We start from the raw sequence: 12,047 nt of genomic DNA on the forward strand, positions 1-12,047 counted from the left end.
CAGTCAGACGCTGTCTGATTTATATGTGTGTGTAGGATTTGGTTTGTATTTGTCTGCCCTTTTCAGACATAAATACTACACTGATCGACACGAGATTTTTCACCTGTTTAATATTACGTTGTATTAGTCACTTCATGATGAGAATGTGTGTCTGTGTTTGTGTCTGTCTGATAGTTCCGCCAATGGGCTGTTTTTTTTAGCATAACAGCCATGAGTTGTATTGTCTGATAAGTCTGTGAGCCATGTGAATGAACAGTCAGACTATACGCTGGAGACAAACAGTTTGCCTCCAAGCATTAGTTATGTGTCCACATGTGTCTGTCCGTGTGGAAGATCATGTGTGTGTCTTCAAAGAAGTCTGTTTCTAATAAGTGTGGGACAGTGTCCAGCATGTTTCAGACTGCCAGGAATGTGTTTGGGCCGTTTAGTGTGTTTGTGTTCATGTGTAGTTGCGATTTCTTTGTACGCGAGCATATGTGTGCGTTTGTGTGTGTGTGTGTGTGTGTGTGTGTGTGTGTGTTTGTAGGTGTCAGCTCGTCAGCTGATTGCCATCCAGCCAATTTGAGTGTGTCCTATGTCCTGGTGTAGTAATTGTAAGAAGCCCTTTGATGGTTTGAAAATCAATCACAGGTTCTCAAAGCACAGACCAAAAATGTTGACAGTGACTACCAGTTTCCTGGAACCATCTTCTGCCCTTAAAAAAAAAAAAGAACTCACATGGTTCCAATGACTGCTGCTCTGTCATCAGGCAAGTTGGCGTGTGATGATATCGCCCACGGCTGCTTGGACAATATAAAATGGATTATTCAATCTTTGTGTCTATCCTTTTGGCTCCGAAGGTGTATTGAGCATTCAATATTCACTGGCAGTTGAGAAGATTCATTTGTGGCTGATGTATAAATAGTCAGTGTTCGGTTTGCTTAAACTTGAACTCAGTCTTGTTCTTGCTCATTGTTCAACTGTCATTGTTCTTCTTTCAAAAAGTATAACACTTTGGATTATTGCACAATACAATGGCTAAAACGTTTCTGTTGTTATTGTTGTCTTTTTAAGCAAAGTGACTTGTGTTGAGTATTGATGGAAATGTTAGGAAGTTCTTCTAATTTGATGTCAATGAGCTTTTCACAAACTTTGTCAAGATCCCAAAGTGTTCGTGAAGTAAATTAAGTGTATTTCACACTTGGTTTGAGGCACAAAATGCTTGTTTTGATTTGTAAGCTGCGACGCAAAATGACTCACTTCGAGCATGGCATTTTATTTTCGAGGGATGCAATTGGTATCAGGAGACAGCCTTACTTTGGTGACATCAGCTCCAGTAGCCCAACTTAAATTCCCAGAAGTCCAGAGTGGAATCAATGCAGCCTTTAAGAGTGATGGGGACCAGTGTCGTGCTTGGGTCATTTTATGGCGTGGACATGGAAATAGAGAATCAATCAGAGCCATGATATCTCATTACTAACGTTAATTCACCCAGAGCGGTATGGATCCATGCATTAGGCTGGCCCAGACTTGATTTAGCGCAAAGTAGATCTGATTGTGGAGAGGACTATGTGTGAGGTTCTGATTACTTGCATTTTGTGTTTATGTGACGGTTGGTTTACTTCATTGGGCACATGCAAGTTATTACCAAACAAATACTTCCGTGTTTATTTCATCAAATGGATATTGTAAATTTGATGCTAAAATTAAACTCAAGGGATTCTTCAGAGTGCACCATATGTTGTCTGTCCATCTTCAACTGGGAACAGTTGAGACAAACCATTTCCAGACAATGTGACTACTTTCAAGTCTCCTGGATTTGGGCATGATTCATGAATGTCTAAGGGAAAAAAAAGAACAATATGCTGCAAGAGAGGAGCTCACTGGAATAGGGTTCTCCTAAAAGCATATTTTATTCATCTGACCTGTCACTCAGGGTGACTTGTTTTGCCTTTTGTTTAATGTTTCCTTCGAAAGGCTGCCGTGTGTGTGTGTATGTGTGTGTATCTGTGTGATGTGTTTGTGTGGAAGTTTAATTCCTGGAGCAGTGGCGACTTTAGGCATTATTTTTTGTGTGCCTTGTATTATTGCCAAAATAATCTCCCTCTCTACTGTTTAATGCACGGCGCCATGTTGGAACGGATGATGTCATGACATTGACCATTTCACCTACCACCTGCTATTGAGCATCGCTTGCTCTGTTTTCTTTTTTAATCACGAGGTGAACTTAAAAAGCCACCATACGAGAAAAAAAGGCTCGCTGCTAACCAGGCAGGCCGCCGAGCAAGCTCATCGCTGCATCTGCTGCTGACGCCTGCTTCCTCGTTAAACTTGAGATGTCCCCAAAATTCAGACAGCTTGGGCAGTAGACAACGTTATTCTCCCAATTGTGCGGCATCAATATTGACGAAATGTTTGTCAATCTGACATTAAAAAGCCGCAGAAGAGAAAAGCCCGCTGCCTGCATGATTCATAATAAATATCCAACAAATGAGGATCTTTAATTATGACCTTTACAAATGGAATGTAGAGTTTACTGTTGAAGAAAAAAAAAAGAAGACAAGGTTGTGACCCATATACTTTTAAAACAGATTTAAAGTCCTGGAAACATTCCCTGGAATTTAAGCATAAAGAAAATGGTCCTCTTTGACTAGTTAATTTATTGCAAGTGTGTCTATAAAAAATAAGGCTAACAATATGACAAGAAACGCTTTGCCTTCATCGCACCACCCCGACTCCAAGCTTAAACGACTCAGACTTATAAAAAGTGATGGCTTTTGGATGTGAAACTAACAATTTAAAATCCATATCTGGAAATCATTTTGAATATATGAATCATAGCCTGTGTTCATAAACTCTGGAAAGCTTAGACAGACTTGTGCGTGAAAAGCCACTAATCCATACACTTTAGGGGCTCACATTTCAACACCAACAGTGGCTCCACAAAATATAAACTCACCCACCATTTTATGGTCACAAATAGTTATCAGATTATTGTTCATACCATAATTGGCACAACCAATTTAAGAGAGCTGTGGATTTCAGTCCAGGGCTTTTATATGATCAAAACCATCAGTGCAGTATCTTGCTTTGCCAGTAGTGACACCAACGTGTGGTTCGTTATGTACTGAAGAAGTACAAGCCAGTTTATGTTGTGTTTGGTTTTGTCAAAATAGTGTGCACAACAGAAAAGGAAAGATATCGGGACACCAAAACAATTCCCATCTTAATTGGGTCCAAACACTACAGCAATAGATTTTAAATGAATTTGCAGTTAATTACAGCCTGAATTGTGGAACGACATCATCAGATGCCTGATGATGTTCGTTCTTTATTTTAAGATTATATTTTTACCAAATATACATTATTATTATTATTATTATTATTATTATTATCATTTTATTTATTCTGATGCTTTGCCAGACTTCTGGTTGTTCTTTGGGCATTTTGCCTTTAACTAGTGAAATGCAGGCTTGTTGTGGAGTTGGAGTCTCGCAAGTTGTCCAAACTTTGTGGATGGCTGCTGGAAGATGACATTCGAGCAAGCCCCTCAGAGCAGCAAGACTCATGCAGACATGGCTGTATCCTCTTGTGTAATAAGAGAGGCCAATCAATACTGTCACACAGAAACATTGGAGCAAAGAAAGTGACTAAAGTGAAATTGACAGACAGGTGGGAGAGTAACAGGTTTAAAGTTAATTTACGCTCCCCCATTCTCATATTGCCTTGAGAAGACTCATCTTGCTGAGCTCTGTACGTGCACACACACACGCACGCACGCACACACACTCTAGAGGTCATTTTAAAGGCATAGTTTGGGCCAATCAACCTGAAGTTGTATAGCCATAGTTGTGGCTGCTTGATTGAGAGTGACATTGATGCGATTACGACAGACAAACCAGATTAAGAACGACGTGCCACTCCCTCCCTTTCCGTCTGCCTATTTTGCTCTCCGAGTCTGTGACTGCGGAGCTACATGACACACACACATACACACACCCACACACATAACGGTGTGATGCGCTTAACAGGTGGAAAAGCACTATACAAGTACAAGTTTTTTTCAAGTTTAATTTTCTTATTCGCCGCCTTCTGCTTTGTTTTCTTCTTTGTCTTCTTTACAGCAGCTGTTAACGTGTACAATAATAACCAATCTCGATTCTGCCATCGGCCACACTGCAATGTAAGATTCTACTGAAGATGAGCCATTCGGAACATAAAAAGACAACAAGCCTTAGTTGAAACGTAACAGCAGCAATTTGTCTGCTGATTATAACAATACGTTTTCAATATATTGATACATTTGTTTAAATACGTTTTGCCCAACGAATGGTATAGATAAAGTGCAACATAGGTCTTCTGTAATGACTATTTAGGGATTTATTTGACTTTATAATAAGCCTTTATACTATGCCAGTGGTGCCAAACACCAACTGCTGGCTGGCAGGGTTTCGAAGAACCTTAATCAAAAACTCAATGAAGCTGAACTCAAGGCACCCTTGTATCAAAAAATGATATCCAGTCCAAAGACTCCAGCAATAAAGAAAAACAATATTCTTACGACTTTACGTTCAAACCATCAAGTCATCAGCACATAGGAAGTTTGCCAACCTGTTTTCCTCCTTGATCACGTGACAATTCGCACAACCTTCATTCAATTTCCTCCTATTGCCCCCATAAGATGCTTTCTGGGAGTCTGACACAGGATGTGGCAACATTTGCGCTCCTCAAGTTATGCCGTTCTGGCAGCAATAGTGCAACTTCGCATCCTTGTGCTATAACTGCTATGAGTATGAAACATTTTTGGAATCAAACATTTTTGCTTCACACGCGCTTGCTATGCCCTGTCTCCACAGGCCGTGTAGACAGATGGTGAAAGACTGCAAATACCACCTGTTGATGCCTCACCCGAGGGAAGGGACTCGAGTTAAGAGGAGATTGTTTGTTTATAGAGTAGTTTGATTTCTCTGTGGTTGTTGGTGTCCTACAAAAATGTGTGGTAACTGTTAATTAGGGCAAATTGGCCTGTTGTTGTATCTTGTTGTTTTATTGCAGTTTAGCAGCATTGGTAGTTTTCGCTTCTTATCATTCTAATTACACTGGATTTCTTCATTTCTTCTTAATAAGTGCATTTTGAAGCCTTACATAAATATTATGCTCATAGATAGTAGTGTGGCTATAGTGACAGCGACTGTGCGATAGGTCTGATATGTGTGTGTGAGTTTTAAGGAAAGACTGGCTGTGATCTAATATGTGTTAATTTAATTTCAGAGCTTTCTCTTCACCACCTCCCCTAAATTCAGTTTGTATAGGTGGCTAGATTAGTTTAATGAGGTCCACACCTCTCCAGCCAGACCTGCACAGTCCTTCACACGCATCCAATTGCACTAAAGAAGAGAAAAGGAGGTCAACATTCTCTTTTGGGCTTGCACAAGTTTTCATGTTCATGATCAGACGTCAATATAAGCCAAACGATATGTATTTGGAAGGTAACACAGCCCTTTTTGAGTGACATTGATCCCATGGTGATTGACCTCTGATCCCTGACTCTTTTAGCTGGCCCTCAGGGATGAAACCACTATGCGCCATCAAGCCAGTCCAATCTAATTGCTGTTGCACATAATACCACTAAGTGCTATTAACTTGCCATCAGCGTATAGACTAGTTTGCGTCAACACACATTCAAAATATTGTAGCTTACTGACATAACGTAACTCTGAGGTAAATACCAACATATTATTAAGGCTGCACTTGGCCAGATATTTGTTTTGATTTTGGTTAGCAAAAAGCACAGAGGGCAAAGTAGATAAATGTTGACACCCTACCAATTATACAGGTACACTTTCCTCGAGGTTAAACATCTCAGTCATACATCACAATCTCTCAGCACAACATAACTCCGAAAGAGCTTTCATTGATTTGTCATAAGGTAAGACAGAACCGAATGTTGGCATCCGCCGGGGTGATTTCTGTACTCTCTCTAAACATCTAATGTGTGTTTTTATAGCCAAATTCCAAGACAGTTATCTCCCCCAATGTTCTCAAATGTCTCTATTAGAGCTCGCGTCAATGGAGTGGTTTTAGTTCCCCTTGAGGGACGGACATTTTGTATCTCTCTCAGTGATCCATCTGCAACTGGTCAATACGGAATGATTGACCATGAATGTATGCTGTGTTGTTCTGGGTTTATTTCGTGCAAACCCACGAGAGACAAACACGCACACACATATGCACACACAAACAGACGTGATACTGCTGCGGAGGGTGTTCAGAGAATTACAAATGTGTGTATGTACTGAAGGTCCGTGCATGTGAGCTCTCTTTCATCCTGGCCTATCCCCGGGGATAGGCGTCATAGTGGGCATGCACCCGGTCCAGACCTTCTTTGATAGTTTTCCCTAATTGGTCTGAGTCACTGTCTCCTGAGAAAACTAATTAAAACAAGGTGTTGAAGGAGGAAATAACCAAATAATCTTCATGGTGTGTTTGTGTGGTCGGCTGTTTGAGGTCCCTTGTCGTATTCGCGTGAGAGCAGATTTCACAGAAGCTCTATTTGTTCTGCAAAACGTCACTCGGTCTTCCTATGGAAATCATCCAATATGATGTTTTGACAAAGCTGTGTCCTCTATACGTGTTGTTTATTTTTGTTTGTTTTGTTTTTGTATATAGCCGTAGCTGCTTCTTGCTCTGTTTCCCTTAAAAAAAATAGTACCATCTGAGGATTTTGCCCCTCTATTAATTGACGTAGTTTAAAAACAGAAACAATATTGGATGTGAGGGATTAGGATCACCCGGGTGAGGAGTGTTGGTGCTGCACCTTTTTGTCATGACATCCTGTTCAATTTGTTCTCTTCTTCTTCTACAACTTCACCTTCCTCATTTCCCTTTTCCATCACTGGCCATCTCCATTTACTTATTGAGCTGTTCTGTCATTGATCCGTCCATCGACTGGCCCTCTGATCCATCCTCCATCTGTCTACCTCTGACAGACTTTTAATTGATGAGGGAGCAGGTCAAATTAAGCAATTAGGCCAAGTGGCGGAAAAAGAGACAGAGCGGCATGTCTTTTTCCAGGTAGACGGGGCATGCGGTGGAGGAAGAGGAGGAGGGGGACGGAGTAAGAGGGAAGGAGCGAGGATGCTGTGAAGGATAATGAATGCGGGAGGCATAGGCAGATGCGGAGTGTTTACGCTTTTTCATTTTGGAATTTGAATGAATTTTTCATAGCTATTCATAAAAAATCCATCAATATTTCACCTGGGGAGAGTGAAGAAGAAAGAGAGGGAGAGGTGGAACCTTACGGAATGAATTGTCATGAAAGACCATTGAAGCAAACCAAGTCGCTGAAGAAGAAGAAGGAGAAAGAGGCAGGAGGGATGTTTATGCGGAGGAGACAAACCTCTAACAGTAAATCAGGGTAGCAGTGCAGGAAAGAGAGTGGGGCGGAGGTGGCGTGAACAGCCTAAATGTATGGGTGAGAATGAGAGCGACGCCTGGTGTGGTATCAGTCGGAAGGTGTGGGTTTGTGGATGTAACATCGTTTTCAGCCAGCGTCTACCACCTCCCCTCAACACTAACAGGAGCGGGCTTGTGTTAATTTTCACTTTGTCAAACTCCCTTATGTGGAAAAAACAAAAATAACAATCTGATCCTTGCCATGAACAAAAAGCACACCCTGATACTCATGATTCCATTTCTGGAGTTGGAAATGTTTCTTCCGCAACAGCTGAACCGTGCCTGAAATGCATAATCAACCGGTAGAAAACATGATAGAAACGTCCCACACAGTCACCAATTAAATATGATTAACCTTTGATATTAGCATATTCCTGCTTTAAGATGAGAGCTGACTTCACACACCAGTGATCAGTGTCTGGGCTTGACCTCTGTCCTTTCCAGACTGCACTAGTAAATCTACCTCAGGGAAGTAATGTGTGGTGTCATTTGCATGAATTTATGCTAGCAAGCGGGTCACTCATCTGTCTACAGGTAGTCAATTAAATATCTAATTAAGTGGGGAGGAGTTTGAATAATGTAAAAGTATTGACTGTTCGGGGCGACTGGGTGGGAGGGCTGATGGCTGCGTCTAAATCAGCGCTGCGGCACTTGGAGGGGCTGAGAGGAATATTTGCCCTACTGAGCAAACACAGAGCCTACAAGGTTACACAGTACATTAAATGACAGAGATCTGAGCAAACTCTTCTAGATATTCCTTCCTGTGCGACAGCTGGCTAGCTCTGTGAGTATGGTGTAATTCCTTTAATGTTTTTGTCATGATATTAGATAAATATTGGTCCTGTGTAGTGTAGTGAAAGGAGTGCAAAATGTGTTTTCCATCCTCAAATGCCTCTCTGTAATGCCACTCACAGTTACACTTCTTAATTTAATTGTGTGGAATTGTGATTTGATAGTGGTGGTATTAAGAGGTGGATTAGGTCACTTACATTCATACTGAAGGTCCAGGTCCCAAATGCACCGGACACCACTGATATAGATTATGTAAATCCCTCAGACATCCAATACCAGCCTTTTCATCCATTTTTTTTTCCGGAGGGACCCCAAAGCATTCCCAGATCAACTGATGAATAGTAGTAATTTCTCCAGAATATCCAGGCCTCTTTTTGGTGGCTCATTTATAAATAAAGATATTTGTTTTACAATCTTTCAGAAGGGAAAATGTAGGACAAGGGGCTGGAAAGTTGTTAAAAGAACAATGTTATGATAATAACGTGTTGAGCTAATGTGAAGGAAGCAAGTGAAGTCATCAGGTATGCAATGCAAGGTGAGAGTTATTGTTAGCTGTCTTATGGTGCTAAAATGCATGAGTTTATTCCTGGGTATGAAAACAAAAACAGCTGGGTTACAGCTGTACTGCTATAATGAAATTTCCATAAAACTTTCATAACTCTTCCGAGCCTTATTAATTCCAAACAATGCCAAAGCATTGTGACACTTTATGCAAACCTTTTCACCAAATCACCGACTTCCTGCGCTTAATTACGGTACGTGTAAAACAACAATAGCAGACACAACAATAAACGGTGAGCATTTTGTCGACAACAGGTGCTAGAAAACATGTTTGCTTTGTGTTTAGAAGCAAGTTGGCAACAGATTCATTTTTAGTGCCAGTGCCAATTAGTAACTCGGTTTCAAAGTCCCTGTAACCACAGATTTGTTCCAGTTTATTTGGCCTCACGGTGGTTTGAGCACCGATATGCTGTTTTGACGGCAGTGAAACCGCAGATAGATGAGAAAAGATGATTGCAGTTGATTGCCCACTTGTAACAACACAGAACATCAACAGAATTCCTTGTAGGTCTTAATTCGTAATGGGGTTTCTGTGGGTAGATGTGTTTTTGTTGCACTATGGGAAAAGAGAGAAAAAATCAACCAAGAACAGTACATACTGTTAGAAGCACTTATGAGAACCTGTAACACAAATCAGGAAACAACAAAGTCAAGATAATAGTTGAATCTTTGCTACACAGGCAGATGTAGCTAAAACTATAAAAGCAACAGCAGTGATTCTGCAAGATGGGCCCTCAATGACATCAGCATTCTTCTGTCCTCTTACTTGTTGCTCAGAGCAAAACTTGAGTGGAACTTCACCAGGAAAATACATCTGCAGCGATCTGTACAACATAATATATTTCATAATCAGCATCTCTTTTTTTTTTTCTTTATCATGTTATGAGATAGATACAGATTCTGAACTTCCCCAGATACTGTTATAGTGTATTTGATGGTTTCTATAATCATGACATGGTATCAGTAATATTAGATGGTGGATTAAGTTGAGATCCAGGTACCAGATGCACTGCCTGCCACTGCTTATCACTGACGTCAAGCCGGCATCCTCCTCAAAAATCAGACAAGTTAGCACTCACTTTGATTTGTGCTAGCTGTAAAAAAAAAAAACATGTACAAAAGTGCAGGTTTAAAAAAGGAATCTTGTAATCATGTTGGTCTCTGAGATGATTGACTTATTTTTTACAGTATATAGAAGTATACATATATACATATATTGTATACAGTGCACATACAATGAATATTTATAATGGCACATATCATTATAATATCATTCATTACTTAATCAGTAGATAACAAACTTGACATACTTGTATCTCACATGAGATGACCAATGCACCCAATCCATGAAATCTGGTTCATTCACAGCTGCACACTGTGTGGAAGGAAATAAGTGTGTTTGAAGTGTTTTGTTAATGTGCCTTGTGTTTTGAGGCAGAAAATGTGAATGATGGGCATATGGCAAACATGGTGCTGTGACACAGCTGACTGCCTCTAACATGACACACAAGACTTGGCCTGGGGCACACAAGTGGAGAGTCCCTCATTCCTTCCAGTAAGCGTGCGTGTTTGTTGCTTTGTTTGTCTCGTTCCTTTTCTATAAATGCAGATTAGGCCGCATGAATCAGGATTAGTCGGACTTCCACACTCCTCTGCGTCCCCTAAAATATTCAATCCTCCAAAGCCTTACCTCTCCCATCCCACCGGTTCTCTCCAGATGTGTTAATCAGTCCTCCCTGTTAACACATGATTCACCCCATATGTCTTACGCGGCACACAGCCTCCACTTGGGATCTCAGTTTGAGCGTGCACGCACGTTTGTTCACATGAGCAAGTGCAACTGAGATGTCGTTTCTTGTATTCCCTCTATTCTTATGGTGCACACGCACGTACGTGTGTATGAGTGTGTGTAGTATGTGCTTGAAAATCCACCAGGCCTCCTCCGGCTTTCTCCAAAGGCGGCTGCTGTCTGCTCAAATCAACCTCCTCTCCCCATGAGTGAGCACACTAATCCATTTGAGTATCTGAGCACACGAGTGTGTGTGTGTGTGTGTGTGTGCATGTGAACGTAAGGATGCTAATCCGGGGGGGGACCCAGCCTAACACTGCATGAAAACACTCCATTCAACAGCAATTACAGGCAGGGGGCCTGGGCCCTGCACTACACTTCCACTGGGAGAGAGAAAGACAAAAGGGGAGGTAGGAAGATATGAGGTTTCCAAAGGGATGAGAGGCGGGACTCTTCTGTAAGGGGGACAACTGTGCTCTTCAGACTGTGCAAAATGCCCATTCAAACTTTTGTGGGATGATTCATAGTGCATGGTTGTTTTATTTTGGTCCATTAATGCAGAATCCATCATTGAAACCAAATGGTGACTTTCTTCAAAGGGAGATATTATAGCAGAATCAGTGGGATATAGTCGTGGTTGGCACTTAGCAGCCTCGAGAGGGTCTCTCTGGAACTGAACATCTTTCTTCCATTAGTGTGCGCAGACAGACAGGATTCGTTCCTGCCTCATTGCCCCTCACTGTTTTCTCTCCTGTATTTTGTACAAACATGGTGTATTATGTTTGCTTGTCTGTGTAATCCACAGTAAGCATCCTTGTAACACACTTCACATACAAGAAGAACAAACAGAAATGATGCACGGTCTTTTTGTTTGCCTCTTTTGTTTATGCTTAGTTTTTTTTCCTCGTACAGATGAAAATAAGTCAAATACATTGAGGAGGTTTATTGACCAATAACCACTTAGGTGTTTTGAATAGATATTACCTAGAACAAAAATATTTAACTTTCATAAATACCATAAATAAGAAAGTGCGCGGGGAAAACTAGTTAGTTGACCTAGTCGCAGGATATTGGGCCGCGCCACTAATGTTAAAAATCTACTTTTATTTGATACCCAATGAGGGAAAAAAAAAATCAAACACTGCCACATTCTTCCAAAAACAAAGTCAACACAAGTTTTCTTCACAATAAAACAGGGGAGAAATGGAGAGAAAAATGTTGACCCCATCCTCAATATTTTACAAAATATTTTAAATAAGATCTTTGATTATGTGGAGGTCGAATGTATTCCCCCCCCCCAAAAAACGGCACATGGACCATAATATAAAAGTAACAAAATCCGTAAAAATCCAGGTTCAAAGAAATTTATAGAATGAACTCAAAATTGACTGATTTACTGCGACTAACAACAACATGACAGCAACACCGACAATGAACTAACAAAGACTGACAGAAACAATGGAACTAAATA

General features: G+C 40.8%; 1 protein-coding gene across 3 annotated transcripts in view; it reads left to right on the plus strand.

The window, feature by feature from the left end:
- Positions 1-12,047, plus strand: part of LOC148401755 (uncharacterized) — a 180,809-nt gene that overhangs the window by 60,574 nt on the left and 108,188 nt on the right. The gene's annotated exons all lie outside the window — the stretch shown is intronic.

Source organism: Syngnathus floridae, chromosome 2 (genome assembly GCF_059516105.1).
Source record: "Syngnathus floridae isolate MCC-2025c chromosome 2, RoL_Sflo_1.0, whole genome shotgun sequence".
In the NCBI taxonomy this organism is placed as follows: domain Eukaryota; kingdom Metazoa; phylum Chordata; class Actinopteri; order Syngnathiformes; family Syngnathidae; genus Syngnathus; species Syngnathus floridae.